The 20182-nt window shown below is 42.4% G+C and overlaps 1 protein-coding gene across 1 annotated transcript in view; it reads right to left on the minus strand.

Moving 5' to 3' along the window:
• Positions 1-20182, minus strand: part of LOC125779115 (uncharacterized) — a 579602-nt gene that overhangs the window by 22949 nt on the left and 536471 nt on the right. The gene's annotated exons all lie outside the window — the stretch shown is intronic.

The following is a 20182-nucleotide window of genomic DNA, read 5'->3' on the forward strand; positions in this document are numbered from 1 at the left end:
CTGCTTTCATTACAAGCCGAAGTTGCAAACCCAAATAATGGGATATTTGCCAGTTGAAGGACTTCGAGACTCTGATATGTGGCGTAGATTTTTGTGGTCCCATATATACAACGTTAAAAATACGTGGTCGACCAACAGTAAAGACTTATATAGCAGTTTTCGTTTTCTTTACTTCAAAAGCAATACATTTAGAACTCTTCTCGGACCTATCTACTAATTCTTTTATTTTCGCCCTCAAAAGGTTCATTGGTCGCCGAGGGATACCACAGAAAATATTCGGCGCCGACCGCAAGCTGCGCGAGCTGAAGGAGGCATTTCTAGCGCAAGCCCCAGAACTAATGGCGTTCGCAGCCGAAGAAGGATTCAGCTCCAGCTTTATACCACCCAGGGCGCCGCACTTCGGCGGATTATGGGAGGCGGCCGTGAAGTCCGCCAAGCATCTGATCGTTCGCGCACAACGCTCTACTAACGACGGAAGAGCTCTCAACGCTACTGGCCGAAGTGGAGGAAATTTTGAACTCGCGTCCCCTAACACCGTTGAGCCAGGACCCCAACGACGGAGAAGCACTAACTCCAGCGCACCTTTTAATCGGTTGTCCTCTGCGAGCACTGCCACCAGCACAAGTGCCAACGGACCCAATTCGTTGCTGCGAGATATGGTAACTTGTTTGCTGTCTCAAGCAACAGTTTTGGCAACAGTGGTCCAAAATATATCTAACGAGCCTTCAGGAGCGCAACAAATGGCTCCACCCCAAACGCAACCTGCAGACAGGCGATCTCGTCCCCGTTCACGAAGACAACGTGCCGCCGCACCAGTGGGTAATCGGCCGCGTCGGCGCAACCGTCGAAGGCCAAGACGGCAGACGTGGCAACCAAGGCGGGCACCATTAAGCGCCCCATTCATAAACTTGCATTACTGCCCATGGATGTTAAAGGATCCTGGTCCTGTCAAGGTGGCCAGTGTTGCGTCAAGCGACTTATGTATATGTATATGTTTAACCTAAAATGAAATTAAATTTAATTACTTTTCTGAAATGCATTTTATATTTGAATTATAAAGTTTTCCTTTCATTGTACTTACCCTATATGTAATAATGTTAAATATATTTAACTTAATCTATTACAATAAGTTAACAAAAAGAATTACTCACCTCTTTTTGTACATACCTGTATACTTCCATTCCAACTGTTATATCCCGTTAGGTTTAAGACTTAGGCTAAGTAACTAGATGAACTGGAATAAAGAAATAATTGTAATTGGACCGCATTCGAATTCGCACGCGTTTCTCTTTTGTCTCGGTATTTCGCCATCGCTTTTTTCGGAAAAATAAAATATTCGAGGTACAGGCAAATGGTTGATTGTGAAGTGAAATATTTAAAATAATTACACAAACACGCATCCCAAAAAAAAAAAAATTTATTCTCAAAAACTTTTGAGAAATTTCAAATATCCACGTCTTTATTTGGCTCTTCTAAAACACCTTTGCGCTTTTTCGGCAATTGTGTTGGTTTGTGTAAAACTTTAATTTCCTCTTCCTTCTCATGCGCTTTAGCATCATTAATGTTTTCAGTTTCTTTAGCTTCGTCCTTATCTTCAATCGATTTATCCTGGACTGCATTTTCCCACATTTCTCCAAAATGTAAGCCTGCCGGAAGAGATACCAATTGAGTTTGTTTTTGAAGGTTTATGAAGTTTTTCAAGTGATTCTTCTTCTTCTTCAGCTTCATTTTTTTGTTTTTTGTCTTCCTCTATTACTTTTGCTGTTTCTTCCTCAGCAGAAGATAGATATATACAAGGTAGATAAAAGATTGGAACTTTTGTACGTTTTAAATCCGAGTCAAAACCGTACAAAATTTCTGGTTCTTCTTCTATCGTATAATCTTCCAACAGCACATCACGCTGAAGAGAACTGTACGTAATTTCGAGCTTTCCTTCTTTTAATCTCGATTTATAAAGTTTAAGATTTTGGAAATATTCCGCCGTTATTTCAAAATACAAGTTTTCTACTTCAAGAAAAATGTTTGAAAAGTACATTGTGTGAAAATTGTGCATTTGAAGAAACACAATTTTCAAATGTTTAATATCATCACTTTTTATTGTAGTGATTTTGTGGAGATCATTCATTACTTTTCTCAGGAGTTGAATTTTCCTCTTGAATATAAAGATTCTAAGATCCAAATCAAATGTATCGGATTTGACTTTATTTGTCATGATATTAATATGCGGGAATATGCACCCATGTTCCAATTATTTTGGTTTTAATTTGCTAATATGCGGAATATACACCCGTCTTACAAATATTTTTATTTAAGCAATATGCGAGAATATACACCCGTCCTCCAATTTAATTTTGCCTGACAGGGCTTACTTTATTTTATTTTATTTTTTATAATATCAGGGCTTTTTTAAATTTGGCTGAGCTCTTTTTTTTAGGCTCGATAGGACCAAATTTGTTTGTAAAAGTTATTTTATGTTGCTAATATGCGGGAATATACACTCGTCTTACAATTATTTTTGCTTTAGTTTTCCTGTATTTTGAACAGGGCTTTTTTGTATATTGCCTGTTTTGCTCTTTATCCGGCTCGAAGGACCGAAATTGTTTGATTTGTATGTATTATCAAACATTGACTTAAAAAAAGAATTTGTTATTCCTTACCACTGCTGGGGGGAAATGAAAAGTCTTATTTCGTGGGAGAATATATTCATTCTGATTTTATTTTTAAAATGTAAACCTTATATACTATTTTTATGTTCTTAGTTATCTAATTAAACATATGTATATTTACGGCACACCACATGGGGTTGTTTTCACCTGTACAATACAATACATGTGTGTGTGTGTGTTTAATGTTATCTCTTCTGTAAATTTATGACTTGTGTCCCATATATTTTTATTTATATTTAGATGCACATTGCATTTAAATGCATGTGGTTGTTTATGTTCGAATAGAAGTTGCCCGCCTGAAGAACAACAAAGCGGCAGAGGCCGACGGATTGCCGGCCGAGCTATTCAAACACGGCGGCGAAGAACTGATAAGGAGTATGCATCAGCTTCTTTGCAAAATATGGTCGGATGAAAGCATGCCCAACGATTGGAATCCATAAAAAAGGAGACCCCACAATCTGCGCCAACTACCGTGGGATAAGCCTCCTCAACATCGCGTACAAGGTTCTATCGAGCGTATTGTGTGAAAGATTAAAGCCCACCGTCAACAAACTGATTGGACCTTATCAGTGTGGCTTCAGAGCTGGTAATTCAACAACCGACCAGATATTCACCATGCGCCAAATCTTGGAAAAGACCCGTGAAAGGAGAATCGACACTCACCACCTATTCGTCGATTTCAAAGCTGCTTTCGACAGCACGAAAAGGAGCTGCCTTTATGCCGCGATGCCTGAATTTGGTATCCCCGCAAAACTAATACGGCTGTGTAAACTGACCTTGAGCAACACGAAGCTCCGTCAGGATCGGGAAGGACCTCTCCGAGCCGTTCGATACCAAACGAGGTTTCAGACAAGGCGACTCCCTACCGTGCGACTTTTTTAATCTGCTGCTGGAGAAAATTATTAGAGCTGCAGAACTGAATCGAGCAGGTACAATCTTTTATAAGAGTGTACAGCTGCTCGCGTATGCCGATGATATTGATATCATCGGTCTCAACACCCGCGCCGTTAGTTCTGCTTTCTCCAGACTGAACAAGGAAGCAACGCAAATGGGTCTGGCAGTGAACGTGGGCAAGACGAAATATCTACTGTCATCAAACAAACAGTCGTCGCACTCGCGACTTGGCTCTCACGTCACTGTTGACAGTCATAACTTTGAAGTTGTAGATAATTTCGTCTATTTAGGAACCAGCATTAACACCACCAACAATGTCAGCCTGGAAATCCAACGCAGAATTGCTCTTGCCAACAGGTGCTACTTCGGACTGAGTAGGCAATTGAAAAGTAAAGTCCTCTCTGCGCGAACAAAAGCCAAACTTTATAAGTCGCTCATAATTCCCGTCCTGCTATATGGTGCAGAGGCTTGGACGATGACAACAACCGATGAGTCGACGTTGCGAGTTTTCGAGAGAAAAGTTCTGCGAAAGATTTTCAGTCCTTTGCGCGTTGGCCACGGCGAATATCGCATTCGATGGAACGATGAGCTGTACGAGATATACGACGACACTGACATAGTTCAGCGAATTAAAAGACAGCGGCTACACTGGCTAGGTCATGTTGTCCGGATGGATGAAAACACTCCAGCTCTGAAATTATTCGACGTAGTACCCGCCGCGGGAAGCAGAGGAAGAGGAAGACCTCCACTCCGGTGGAAGGACCAAGTGGAGAAGGACCTGGCCTCGCTTGGAATATCCAATTGGCGCCACGTAGCGAAGAGAAGAAACGACTGGCGCGCTGTTGTTGACTCGGATATAATCGCGTAAGCGGTGTCTACGCCAGTAAAGAAGAAAAAGAATCTTCTTTTACACAGCATACTACGAACGCTGCTATTCCTGTTGCACCAACGCCAACTATACGTTCAGCTGTCACTGTGGTGCGCACTGGGACTGTCCCTGTAGCAGCGCCCAAGCAACCACTGCACCAACCGTTGCATGAAGTGCAACCCAACAAACGCCATCTTCGGCTTTGCAGCCGCCCGGTACCAGATGCTCACTTTGTTGCCGGCCACACCGGACGCAGCACTGCCCAACGTCAGCATGTGGGTTAGGCACTGTATGAACTCTTTAGCCTAGACGAGTGTCACGCAGGAGTACGTGTTTGACACCATGTGCCAACTTTGTGAAAGGCCACATCACACGCTGCTACACAGAAATCCAACACGTATTGTCGCGCGTCCACCTTCTCCCCGTAGCCGCAATGTAATCCAACATGCGCAACCAAGCCGTGCAGCACGCCTAGCGTCTACCCAACGACACTTCTACGCGGTGCCAATCATCAAGGCCACAACTTCGCCGCACGACCAGCCTCAGCGACGTAGTCGCCACCTTGCACCTACAGCGACTCCTAGGCTAACTGTTCGCCTATGGGGGCCGGAATGGCCAAATGAGCCTCAACACATCACACTAGCACGCAACATTATGCAGATACACCGTACTGACACACCGCATTTACCATTTCACAACACACATTCCACATCACTACACCACACACCAACACCTACACTGTACTATACATCATCCACAATGTCACCGCAATAGCAGATCTCTAAGCTGACTAACACCCCATGATCGCCGTGAAATGACGACGCGCTGTTATTTTCATTCGCCAGTCAATTTGTTTAAATTTTTTTTTAAATAATTAGTTTGAAAATTTTGTAAGCGCAATATTTCCGCAGTGAATAAACAAATTGCAATTTCACACAAAAAACATAGTAAGCTTATTTATTTCGGTCAGTGATCAGTGCATGTGGTCGATTTTTACAGTGGCTTATCAAAGAAGTATTTAAGAGCCATGAGGAGCTTCTGAAGTCAGCTATAACCCGCAGCAAAAGAAAATGTTTTGAAAAAATCTGTGAGCGAATAAAAGCTCCTGGGGAACTTCTTATAAAATCTGTATGTCCAAATTCTAAAATAAGCGGCAGCAACCCAAATGTGATCCATTCATGAAGAAAGTTGCTCAGGCATTATTCGACGCACGGGCCGATTTCTAGTGCTGAGTGACGAAACGAAGCTGCTAAATCACCCCTGCTAGTTACAAAAGAAGATCTAAGGGCCATAGCTAAAAAAGTCAAAACCAGCAAAACACCTGGCATCAATGGCATACCAAACAGAGCTCTAAAGGTAGACAAAGCCCACTCCTTTCGCTAATATACACAACGCCCGATCCCTGGAAAGTTCAGCGTCTGGTTTTGAACCAAAACAAAAAAACACACCAGATCAAGCTTCATCGCATCGACCTCTGCGTATGCTCGACACAATGGGCAGAAAAACAACACGGCTTCAGAAAACGGAGGCCCACTATCGATGAACTGAAAGAAGTTTTCGGCACTGCAAATTGTACAGTATGTGGAAAAAGATCGAATGGTGGTATGTGGTGGTATGGATGTGAAGAATGCATTCAATTCTGCTAAATGGAGAAACATATTCGATTCACCATTTGAAATAGGATCCTTCAGTACTTAATAAATATCGTTATGAGTTATTTTGAATTGCAAGTTAAGTACCACAAGATTCAGTATTAGGGCCTCTTTTATGAAATCTCGTGTATGATGGGGTGCTTAGAATTCCACAACCAAAAAATTTTAAAATAATAGCATACGCGAATACTTCACAACCACAGGGGTAATATTAGACTCCTAACTGAAATTCAAGAAACACTTGGCGTACACATCAAATAAAGCAAATTTAGAATGCCTTGTCAAGAATGATGGCAAATAGAGGCTGTGCGCGCTACAGCGAACATTTTATAGGATTGTGGAACGGAATTCACCTCACAACCTCAGAATTAACGATGTGAAATGGTAACATTTTTAACAGTTCTCTCACATACTCAAACAGAGAATATGAAGAGAAGTAAATATATGTATGTATGCATGCTCCTTATGTGTCCTTATTATTGTGATATTTTCATGCTTCAAGTTTTGCTTTCAACTTGGGAATCGCAATGTATGCAAATATGCATGCTTTTGCGTTTTGCCGTCGGCATTTCCATATTGGCATGTAAAACTAATTATGATATGAGTATAATTTTGTAGGAATGCATAATAATATTTATAGTCAATTTGGACTTGCATATTTAATAATTTTATTTGATTTTTACATAATATACTATAAATATTTTTTTATTATATTTTTTTATTATATTTCTTACTAATAGAAATTAAATTTATCACAACAATATATACATATGTATGTGTGTACATCTTCTATCATATTAATTTTATGTATCTGCACATGCTCATATGAATGCATGTATACGCATGTGCGAGTTCAGAAATTCAAATCATGATTTGATCACTTATCACCACATTACATTTGCGCGCATTGATCTGCATGTTCATACATTCATATATACTTATATGTACATATATTTATTTGTATACATTGCCGAACAAATAATGCACAAGCATACAAACATACATATGCGTACACATGTGAATATGTCACAAACAAAAAATTGAAACATTGTTCTACAAAAACAGCAATCATCTAAATAGCAGAAGTATCACAAGTCAATATGGAAGCCAAATTGGCGAAGCCTAAATGTAGTAAATTTTACAACAAAAACGATTTCATTCATAAACGCAGGCGCAAATTCCACAAGCGACCTCGTTTGATTCATAAAAACAGACGCCGTAACATCTCCCCGAGCATGCAAGCGTCTTTTCGCGACGATGGCAAAAGCTAAAAATCATAAATTGAACAACTTTATGATGCTTCCTCACAGAAAGAAGTGAGAAAAGTGGCAACAACGCAGTTGTCGATTTATAATATTTGTTCATTCTAAAATATTTTTCCGTGACTCGCAAAAATCTGCGTCGATATGTATTCACGCTCATACGTATACATACATCTTTACTCACATTTGTAGGCAAAGCTGTTACAACGGCAAGGGAAGCGGTGGCCAATCGTTTATTTTTTTCGGTACAGATTGGAGTTCCTATCATCACACAAGTGCTGAACACAATGAGCGCGACAGACTGCAAACGACATCTGTCAAATATTAGAATACACACGTTCTTAGGGGCAGGGGCAGGAGACTTCAATGCGTGGGCAATAGAATGGGGCAGCATCCACACAAATAGGAGAGAAGATGCGCTCCTAAAGGCGTTCTCAACGCTTGACATTGTGCTGTTAAATACTAGCAACAAGAACACCTTCGAAAAGAATGGACGCGGTTCCGTAATTGACATAACTTTTGCCAGTAGCTCCCTGGTGCGGAAGGTTAACTGGCAGGTAAGCGACATATACACGCACAGTGACCACCTAGCCCTCTTGATAGAAATAGACAACCCCACGCCGGTAAAAGAATTCTGTCCATCAAGGAAATCCCAAACCAGAGGCTGGAAAGTCGACATCCTTGATGAAGAGGTGTTCAAGCTGATATTAGATAGCAACCCAAACAACGCTGCTGCGGAAACGGAACAACAGGCGGAACACTTAATACGACACATCAGCAAGGCATGTGACGCCGCTATGTGCAGGAAAAGGCAAGGCACGCATAGAAAATCTGTATACTGGTGGAATGACGAAATTGAAGTCCTACGAAGCGAATGTCACCAAGCAAGGCGTCTATGCCAAAGAAGGCGACAATCGACGAATTACGTAGTGCTACAGGAATGCTTTAAGAGGAAGCGAAATGACCTCAAAAAAACTATCAAAAGAAGAAACGCCTCCTGCTTCAAAGAGCTGTACAATAAACTTGACGAAAATCCATGGGGTGATGCCTACAGGATAGTGATGACAAAAGTCCGGGGCCAACCTGTCCCAAACTACTAAAGACTGTAGTAGAAACCCTCTTTCCCGCGCAACCGTCAGAGGAATATCGTTTAGAAGAAAACGGAACAATACCTACACCAGTCACTTACAAAGAAGTTTTAGAGGCAACAGAAAGGTTCGCCAATAACAAGGCATCAGGACTGGACGGCATACCTAACAAGGCCTTAAAGATAGCCATTAAACACAGGACTGACCCGTTCACAAGACTGTTCGCAAAGTGCTTACGAGAGGGCTTATTTCCAAAAATTTGGAAAATGCAGCGTACGACTGGAGCAACATCTTGAAAAGGAGCAACCGGGACTGGCCGATAATCAATATGGATTTCGCAGACACAACAATTGACGCGATTAAAAAACTTACGGACGTCGCAGGTAAAGCTATAGAAGGAACCAGATGTATGTATGGCTCCAAAGAGTATTGTGCGGTAGTAACACTGGATGTTAAGAATGCCTTTAATTCAGCCTACTGGCCGAATATAATAAGAGCTCTTCAGCTAAAGAAAGCACCACCCTATTTGCTGAAGATCATCTTCAACTACCTGTCGGACAGGGTCCTGATATACGACACAGACGAAGGACCACAACGTTATAGGATGACGGGCGGAGTTCCACAAGGCTCAGTTCTAGGCCCACTTCTGTGGAATATCTTATATGATGGAGTGCTGCGCCTTCCATTACCCAAGCAGTTGCAAATAATCGGATACGCGGATGACATCGCGGTGACTGTGGTAGCGAAATAGAGCGCCTGTGCAATCATGCAGCGGAAAAAATCAAAGAATGGCTCATGATAACAAAGCAATCAGAGTTGCATGTGCCTACCGCACTGTTTCACACCAGGCGGCTGGAGTCATATCAGGCCTCATGCCACCAGACATAATGGCCATGGAAATAAAGCGGGTATTCGACAAAACGAAAAGCACTGGCGATCGCTTAACGAATGAAGAGCGGAAGCAGGAAAGACAAAGGAGCCTAAACGAATGGCAGAAACGATGGGACGAAGCAACTACGGGGAGATGGACGCACAGGCTTATTAGAAGCATACAACCATGGATAGAACGGAAACACGCGGAAACTGATTTTTACGTTACCCAGTTTTTAACAGGTCATTAATGTTATAGAGAATATCTATACAAATACGGACATGACGACGAAACAAATTGCTCCTTCTGCAGCAACAGCAATGAAAATGCATTACATATCTTCTTTTCCTGCCCAAAATATGAAAAGGAAAGACAAGATATAGAGAGTGTGATGAACGTGACTCCGGAGAATATAGTGGATTACATGATCGAATCGAAGGTGGTCTGGAACAAAATGAGAGCGTGGGCAGCTATAGCTATGCAAGAGCTAAGAAAGAAAGAGTGGCAACGCAGCCACAACAGAAGGATGAATCGGAATTAGAGCGATAGTGCGTGAATGAAGAGCCGAATGAGGGTCTCAGAGGAGTCAAACTCCGGGTGGGGACCCGCAGGATTGTCGAGTACATAGCTTAGCACCATACTCGACAATCTGACATCTATCTCCACCCATCTCTCCTGAATAGTGCTCGGAGAGGAGGATTTCCCATCTATTATGGCCACCTGCAGGCTATCCTCACTCCTCCTCAGTTTTTTGGGCTGAGCTCCGGGTACTTCTGTGGTGGAGCGATTTCTCTTCTGAGAAGTGCTCTCTCGTTTGCTCTCTTCTTGAGGTTGTGATTGCTTCCTTTTCAGGTAGCTCTCATATTCCTCTACAATTGATTTGAGGCGCTTTGTTTCAGCCTCATCAACTGGGGTACCGGCTGCCTGATCTTTGGCTATCTTCCCTAGTATGAAGACTGCCCTCTGGTACCGGTTTTGACGGGTAGTGTTGCTAAAATTAGCAACGCCTTTGTAGGCCTCCAATTGAGGCTTATACCCGCCAGGGATATTCCAAAGAGGCCTCGGGCTCGCATTTGGTTACCCCCACTAGAGGAGCCAGGCGAAAAACTCCTGAGGTGCATTAAGCTGCAGAACAAATCTATACCTGGTATAGATGAGTGGCAGCTTATAAAGGAGGAAAACCCGAACAAATAAAGCAAGCCAATACTAGTGGCCATTTTTGATGAGTCCATTGAGGCTCTGAAGAAGACTGACAACAAAATCAGCTTCGGAATACGCAAGGCAAGAATAAAAATCTTCCAAGGCGACAAAGCGGCTGACGAAGACGACACGGAAGAGGTCGACGACGCCAGCCAGTTGCTAAGGAATGTGGGCATTGAAGAACCCCAAGATGCCCAATAACAACAGCATAGGATGCGTACAGATTAACCTGCAGCACTCGAAGAGTATAAGGCAAGTATAACCTGTTTTACACGCGGAACAGAGGTAAACCTAGGGCATGCATTCTTATCAATAAAAGTATAAATGCATTTCTTTGTCCTAATTACAGCACAGCAGATATCACAGTGGTGAAGGTGGAACAGAAGGAAAAGCCCTTCTTCTTGGTCTCGGCCTACTTGGCCCATGACGAAAATATACCACCGGCCCCGCTCACCAAGCTAGTAGAGGAAAACAAGAAGGATGATGTCCTAATAGGGTGTGATGCAAATGCAAGGCACACCGTATGGGGTAGCTCCAGTATAAACACCAGAGGTGAGTCACTCTTGCAGTATATTTTGAACAGTAAGCTAAGTATTTGCAACAAGGGAGATAAGCCAACCTTTATTTTCCCAAGCTCGGATAGGTTCCCGGGGTGGGAGGAAGTTCTAGACCTCACGCTATCAACAGACACAGACAGTCTCGTTGTGGATAACTGGAGGGTGTCCGATGAGCCTTCCATGTCGGATCACTCCTGGATACTCTTCAGCATCCGCGAGAGGTACAGTCCGCCTCTCACATACCGGAACCCTAGAAGAACGGAATGGGGAAAATTTACCAGTATAGCAACTAAATGCCTCGAAAAGGGAGGCAATAAGAATATCAGAAATACAGAAGAACTAGATTCAGAAGTAGAGAAGTTGGAAAAAATCCTAATCACAACTTTTAATAAATCTACTCCGCTAACAGTTTTGAAAAAGAGAAAGTCTCTTCCTTGGTGGAACAGTGAACTCAAGAATTTGAGAACACAACTAAGGAAAGCTTTCAATGAGAGTTTTAGAACTAAAATATGGCAGCCATATAAAGACCTTATGAAGGAATACAAAAAAGCAGTCAGGAAAGCTAAAAATGACTCATGGCGAGCTTTCTGCACATCGATTGAAAGTTGCAGAGAAGCCGCTAGGCTGAGTAAAATGCTATCCAAAGACCATATTAATACTGCCTACATTAGGGCGGAGGGAAGTGATTGGACCTCCTCGGCAAAAGAGTCTCTGGAGGTACTAATCAAAACACACTTCCCCGGGAGTCAGCAAACACCTCCAACGAGGGTTCAACCGGAACCACCGGTGAACGCAGCTGACTATCGAAGCCAAATAGTAGACAAAAGAAAAATCAAATATGCCATAAATAGTTTTGCACCATTTAAAGCGGCAGGTCCTGACGGGATTATGCCCATAATGCTGCAGAAACTGGTAGGACCAATGGTTCTAAGGCTTGAAAATATATACAAAGCAAGCATTCAACTATCTTACATCCCGAGAAGTTGGAAAAGGAGTAAAGTTGTGTTTCTTCCGAAACCAGGCAGAAGAACGCACGAGAACGCCAAGGATTTTAGACCTATAAGCCTTACCTCATTTATGCTGAAGGTACTAGAAAGGCTGATAGATATACACGTAAGAACAATAATGGCGGAGAAGTTATCGAAGTCCCAACATGCGTACATAAAGGGCCGATCAACCGAAACCGCCCTTCACGAGGTGATAAGTGTGATTGAAAAATCACTGCACCACAAACAATACACCATGGCTGCTTTTCTAGACATAGAGGGCGCTTTCAATGACATAGAAGTAAATACGATAATTAATTCTCTGGCGCATGGGGGCATAGATGACACTGTGTGCAGATGGATACTATCGATGCTTGAGAATAGGAAGATTATAGCTTCAAACGGCGCTGCAACACAAACAAGTTATGTGAGTAGAGGGACGCCTCAAGGGGGGGTCCTCTCTCCGCTTCTATGGGTTGTAGCGCTGAACGAAATACTCCTCCAATTAAACGGTGGAGGAGTGAAAGCAGTAGCGTATGCAGACGATATAGTGTTGTTGGTATCAGGTATGTTTCCTTCAACAGTCAGCGAGATTATGGAAAGAGCACTTCGTAGGTTAAACCTATGGGCTAAAAGCAATGGTCTAGGAGTTAACCCGAACAAAACAGAACTGAAGCTATTCACTAGCAAAACCAAAATACCACAGTTTCAACTTCCGGTACTAAACGGCACAACACTCACTCTATCCCCAACAGCTAAGTATTTGGGGGTGGAGATTGACGCCAAACTGTCCTGGAAAATAAATATAGAAAAAAGAATAAACAAAGCATACATTGCCTACTATGCTTGTAAGAAAATTGTCAACAAGAATTGGGGCCTCAAACCAAGTATAATCATGTGGATGTACACGGCGGTCATAAGACCCATACTCACATATGGAGCTCTGGTATGGTGGCCAGCGCTAAACAAACTGTACAACATAAGAAAATTAAATGGAATACAAAGAGCAGCATGTGCGGGTGTTACAAGCGCGATCAGGTCATGTCCGACTGATGCGCTCAATGTGATCTTGCATCAACTACCAATGGACATTTTTATTCAAAAAACAGCAGCTATTGCGGCGATAAGAATAAAAGAATTGGGAGGTTGGAATCAGCAGAACTACGGACATAGCGTAATCCTAAACAAACTCATTATTAATAAATCAGACTACATTCTCCCAAAGCTGGATTTCAATAGGCACTTCCAGGTGAGGATACCATCTAGGCGAGAATGGAGAAGAGGTTCAATTGCAGAGGAGGGTACCACCTCAGTCTATACCGACGGGTCCAAAATGGACTGCGGAGTGGGCACGAGGGTATTCTCCGCTGATCTGGGCATATCTCTCTCTATACGTCTACCGAACTCGGCTAGCATCTTCCAAGCAGAAGTACTAGGCATAGAAAAAGCCTGCGAAGTTCTATTAGAAAACCACGGAAATATACATAAAGCAACTATATTTACGGATAGCCAGGCGGCCCTCCTGGCATTGTCTTCACCCATGACAAATTCCAGTATAGTTCACAACTGCAAGAGAGCGCTAAGCTCAATAAAAGACAAGCTCCAGCTAAACTTGATCTGGGTTCGCGGCCACAGGAACATTTTCGGTAACGAAAAGGCAGATGAGTTGGCAAAGGCAGGAGCTTTCCTCAATGAATCCGAGGCGGAGCTCATACCGAGCCCGCTAGGATCGATCAAAGGAGAGATCAATAGACAATTTCAACAAATTGCTAACAACAGATGGAAAAACACTACAAAATGCGTCATAGCTAAACAATTATGGCCAACATACGACAGGAAGAGAACCAACGACCTATTAAATAGGTCAAGGAAAAGTATATACAGAATAACAGCTACCACAACAGGGCACTGGCCATTTGGGGAACATGCGTCCAAAATGGGTATCCCCTACAACGACATCTGCCGTGGCTGCGGAGTAGCAGGGAACAAGGAAACAATCTTCCACTTTCTCTGCGAATGCCCAGCTCTGGCACAGATCCGACATAAAACACTCGGAATCCACCAAGCACCAAACCTTGAATGGATTTCCACCAAAAGCATATCGGACATAAGTAGTTTCATCGAAACCTCAAAATGGTTTGAGAGAGAAGGTGGAACGTAACAGCAGATACAGGAGGTTCCACGAGCAGTGTATCAAAATGGCACATCAGTGCTAATTGAGCCCGATAGGGCTGCACTCCTACCTACCTACCTACCTAGTTGCAACAGCAAATCCCGAAAATCGCCAAGAAACACCATGCTGCACAAAGGCAGCATGCTGCACAAACGCTATGTTGCGAAAATAAAGGTAGGGTACTACTACCCACAGCAGTCATCGCCATTGAACTGAGAGCCCTATGAATGGAAGAGTAATCCAAAACTCAAATAAAATCTGCCCCATTACCCTTCGAAGTTATCACATAAATGCTGTTGCCCATCTCCTTTACTGCCACGCTGAAAGTGCGTAGCTCTAGTTTTATTCGTCGCATCGGGTCATGTTATACCTTTTTGGAAAGCTTACGCGCTAACACGTGTTTGATTGATTGTCGTTTCTGTTAAGTCGTTCGTGAGTTATAGCGCCGCAAACATGGAGTAAAATAAACAGAAAATACGGCATATTTCACAGTACTACTACGATAAAGGCAAAAATGCATGTCAAGCCGCCAATAAAATTTGTGCAGTTTATGGACCCGATACACTTTCCATTCCCACCGCACAACGATGGTTTCAACGTTTTCGTTCTGGTGTAGAGGTGGTCGAAAATGCGCCACGCCCCGGAAGGCCTGTCCTCGAAAATTGCGATAAAATCGCTGAATTGGTCGAAAGAGACCGGCATAGTAGCAGCCGTAGCATCGGTCAAGAGCTGGGCATGAGTCATCAAACCGTTATAAACCATTTGAAGAAGCTTGGAGTCACTAAGAAGCTCGATGTATGGGTGCCACACGAATTGGCGCAAAAAAACATCTTTGACCTTATCGACGCATGCGAATCGCTTCTGAATCGCAACAAAGTCGACCCATTTTTGAGGAGTGGCTGGACTGGCGATGAAAAGTGGGTCACTTACGATAACGTAAGGTGCAAACGGTCGTGGTCGAAAAGCGGTGAAGCGGCCCAGACGGTGGCCAAGCCTAGATTGACGGCCAGGAAGGTTCTTCTGTATGTTTGGTGGGATTGGCAAGGAATAATCCAGTATGAGCTGCTCCCCTATGGCCAAGCGCTCAATAGAAAAATGAGTCTTAAAATGTCTTTCGTCGAATGCGCAGCCGAAACTATTAGCGATAGAACAAAATAATGTACAACAATATTGTAGAACATCATAATGTCTACAAAAAACTCCTCGGTAGCATATGTCCAACTATTGTAGTTAGGTCACTACAACAACTTTTTTCATTTTAAACAATAATGAAAATGCTAACCAAATTCAAACCATACTAATTATGTGTTTATATTAATCCTTATCCAAATAAATTATTTTATGGTCAAGACTATTTAACTACCTATAAAATAGTTTTGAAATTATTTAAATTGGACTTTCCATTCAAAAGATATTACGAATTAAAAAATTCAAAAAGTAAACAAAACCGATATAGCGCCGTGGCCGTTGTTTGCGATGCAGTCTGAAAAGCGCGCCGGGCCTGAGAATGTAAAGTATAGAGAAGGTGCAAATTGAATTCTGTATGATGTTCGATTTGGCGGCTAACAGAGCCGATAGAATCAAAGAAAGGAAAAATTATTATTAATTATTTTTACAAAATCGGGACAAATTAGGAAACGTTATTTTAATTTTATTATTCTTTAATTTAATTTTTTAATTTTTAAATAAATTAATATTTCAAATAAATTATATTTATATCGACTTTTAAAAAGTGAAGAAGAAAATTGATGACCTTCATTAAATATGCATATTCGCATTACTTATTTCGTTATCATTCCCATATTTGTTCCAATAGAATTTCTATGACACATGCATATGTACATACATATATTATTTCTTTGGAACATTTGTCTGTATGTTTACGAAAGAAATACAAGCCATATACATATGTACATACATTCATAATAACAAGTGTCGCACGCTTCTTTCGCATCTCCGTTGTCACCAATGGCCGAAACTTGCGTTTTGTCAAAGAGTCAAGTGCTGAACACATTGAGCACGACAGACTGCAAGTCAAGTCATCTGTCAAACATTAAAATACACACGTTCTTAGGGACACAGTTATGTAGTTGTGCAGCTGCCTCAATACCCTAAGAACGTGTTTTTTTTTTTTTTTTTTTTTTTTTTTTTTTTTTACGAGGAGGAAGCATCGAAAGCCTGGACCCCAGACAGTGTGGAACTTTAATCCAAACTAAACCTCCTACCGTACCGTTTCCCCCGGTACCACCGTCAAGTATTACGTCGGGAGGATGGTTGAGTGACACTCATGCGTACGTGATGGTCAAAATGCATTCAGTTAAAAGTTGCATTTACTTGGCCCCCCCTCTGTTGGTCTGATAACCCCCCTTGTACATTGTTCGTCGCCAACCCTTCCCGTCACGTCGATGTTAGTGTGTTTGGGTCGTGGTTGTCCGTTACATTTAACAGCTCTCTTCTCCGCCGCTGTTCGCTGGCACGTTGGGATTTCATAACACTGGCTGCTACTTCGCAAGCAGCTTTCCACTTCTCTACCGATTCGACCATTTGGCTTACCAAGTTATCGGGAGTTGGGTCTACACTAAACGCATTTTTTAAGCGTTGCCTCTCCTGATTATATTTTGGGCAATAGAAGAATGTGTGTTCCACATTTTCGACGGTATCGCCTCCGCAATAATCACATGTGTCGTTATTTTCGTGCCCGAATCGTTTTAAATATGCTTTGAAGCAGCCATGTCCTGTGAGAATTTGAGTTAGGAGGAAATCTACCTCACCGTGTTGTCTATTTAACCATGGTTCGACATTGGGGATCAGTCGGAATGTCCACCGTCCGTTTCCGCTTTCCTCCCAGCGTTTTTGCCACTGATCTACTGTCTCTGCCCTTGCTATTTGTTTTAATGTATTGTGCGGTAACCTGTCATTTGTACAGCATTGAATCTCCTTGGCCAGAAGGTCTAAAGGGTGTAAGCCTGCAATAACTAGAGCAGCATCTTCCGATACTGTGCGGAACGCAGAACATACTCTTAGCGCGCAAGTGGCATATATCGAAAAAAGGCCACGGCGATATGATTTTATTTCTAGAGCTTTTCCCCATACCTGGACGCCGTACAGCGCGACTGACTTTAGTACACCAGCTAATAGTCGTCTTCTATTTTGCTTTGGCCCACGGGTATTGAGCATTAACCGGGTCAAGGCTCTGCACACTTTTGTAGCTTTTTCGCCTGTGTACGCTAAGTGTTCCTTAAAGGACATCCTTGCATCAAGCATGATTCCCAAGTATTTAATTGCCGGTTGTGTCGCGATGCTTACACCCTTTATATTGATCGTGGCAACTTCACGGACTTTTCTGCCCGTAATGAGTACCGCTTCGGTCTTGCTCTCCGCTAGGTTCAGTCCGTTAGTTTCGAGCCAGTCGCTTATTAACTCTATTGTTCTGTTGGTTATCGAAACAATATCGTGTATATGTTTTTCTATAACCATAACAGCGATATCGTCTGCGAAGCCAATAATATGCACGTTTTTGGGTACTTTCAGTCGTAGTACTCCATCGTACATGACGTTCCATAGTAGCGGCCCAAGAACAGATCCTTGGGGTACTCCACCTGAGACTTTATATTTTTTAGAGCCTTCACTTGTGTTGTAGCTCAAAGTTCTATCCTCGAAATAGCTTACTATTATGTTATAAAGGTATAGAGGCACGGAGAAGCTTTTTAGTGCGCCCAATATACTGTGCCAGGATGCCGAGTTAAAGGCATTCTTTACATCCAGGGTTACAACCATACAGTACTGTATTGTGCCTCCTTTCCATCTTGTCCCGCTTATAGCCCGTTCAGCCAGGGTCTTTGCTAAATTTACAGCTGCAATTGTGGATCTTGCCTTCCTGAATCCGAATTGGTTGGGTGATAACCCACCGGCATCGTCGATTGCCTTATTTAGCCGTTGATGTATGATCCGCTCCAGGATCTTTCCAGCGTAGTCTAACATGCAAAGGGGCCGGAAGTGGGACGGTTCGGTCATTGGTTTGTTGGGTTTCGGCAATAGTATCAGGTTTTGCCTTTTCCATATGGTGGGAAAGCGGCCTTCCTGGATGCATGTATTATACATAGTTCGAAAGGAGTCTACGTTTCTATCAATCGCTGTTTTTAACACTATATTCGGAATTCCATCTGGTCTCGGGGCTTTAGACGGATTTAACCGTTTGCATGCTTCTCAGACTTCTTCGTTCGTAACAGCCGGGATAACCTGGGTTTGTGGTAATCTCACGATCTCCTGATGGAGTGGGGGTTGGATAGGGAAGAGGACCGAAACAATTCTCTCAATTGTTGAAGGGGAGGTTGGCATTTGCTCGCCAGTTCGGAGTTTCCCCATTACGGTTTTGTAAGCGAGTCCCCAAGCGTTGTTTTCGACATCGTCGCACAGTTTAAGGAAACATTCCTGTTTGCTTTTTTTAATTGCTTGTTTCAGTAATTTTCTTTTCTCCTTAAAATGCTTTTGGAGAGTGGTGTATACAGGTGTACCTCGTGACCTTTGGTATAATCGCCTTGCTTGCTGGCATTCTTTTCGTAATCTGGCGATCGTCTCATTCCACCAATACACTGGGGGATGGTGTTTGCGTCGAGATAGCTTAGACATTGAAGCGTCGCATGCATTCTTAATACAGCTCATAATCGAGTGAGCAGCTTTGTTAGCCGACAAAAAATTGTCGGGAAAAGAAGTTAGCCTAAAGACTTCTTCAAAAAGGTCTGGGTTGAACGTGTTGGGTCGCCAGTTACTTGTTTTTAGGGTCGGTAAACGCTGTCGTTCATGTGCGGTATTTATTTCGAATATAATTGCATAGTGATCGCTAAAAGTGTAATGATCACTAATTTCCCAGTGAGATTTGCGAACTAAGCTCGAGTGTACGAACGTTAGGTCTATCACAGATTGTCGGCCACCTTTGTTAAATGTGCATTGGTTGCCAGCATTTAAAAGCTCCAGATCAAGAGAAGCAAAAGCTTCTAGTAAAGTTTTACCTCTGCTGTTGGTTCTTTTGCATCCCCACTCGATGGCCCAGGCATTAAAGTCCCCAGCTATTATAACTTTGGTCTTGCATCTAGCATCGGCCACTAGGTTGTCGATAATACGCCTGTATTCTTCGTCGCTAAGGCTTGGAGGTAAGTAACAGCTGTATATATTAATATTATTGGTAGTTGTACGAACAAAACCATCTGAAGAGAAAGGCGATTCCAGTTGCGCAAAGTTGGGATTGCATTTCCATATAGCCGCTTTCTTTCGAGTGTCACTTATCCAGGTTACGCCATGTCCGATTTTGTATGGTTCACTTAGTAGAACCACATCAATTTGCTTTTCGACAACTGACTGTTTCAATAAGTCGTGTGCCGCTTGGCAATGGTTTGCGTTCAGTTGTAAGAACCTCATGTGACATGCTGAGCTGCTTTCTTGTATATATACCCTAAGAACGTGTGTATTCTAATATCTGTCGCGCTCATTGGTTCAGCACTTGTGTGATGATAGAAAATCCAAGCTGTGCCGAAAAAAATAAACGAATGTCCGTCTATTGACCGCTTCCCTTGCCGCTGTAACAGCTTCGCCTACAAACTAGCGTTAATATGTGTGCATATGTATGAGCTTGCATACATATCGACGCATATTTTTGCGAGTCACGGAAAAATATTTTAGAATGGACAAATATTATAAATCGACAACTCCGTTGTTGCCACTTTTCTGACTTCTTTCTGTGAAGAAGCATCAGAAAGTTGTTCAATTTATGATTTTTAGCTTTTGCCATCGTCGCGAAAAGACGCTTGTACATTGTATTTTAGTTTTTTAAATTGTTGGAAATCAGAATTATTTATTTTTGTTACGGTGAAATATATTTTAACATTTGTTGTTGCATTTCAATACGCATATTTTAAGGTGTTGAAACTTCATTGTCTGCAGTAATTTTCAAAAATTGTTGATCTCAGCC

Source organism: Bactrocera dorsalis, chromosome 6 (assembly GCF_023373825.1).
Source record: "Bactrocera dorsalis isolate Fly_Bdor chromosome 6, ASM2337382v1, whole genome shotgun sequence".
Classification (NCBI taxonomy): domain Eukaryota; kingdom Metazoa; phylum Arthropoda; class Insecta; order Diptera; family Tephritidae; genus Bactrocera; species Bactrocera dorsalis.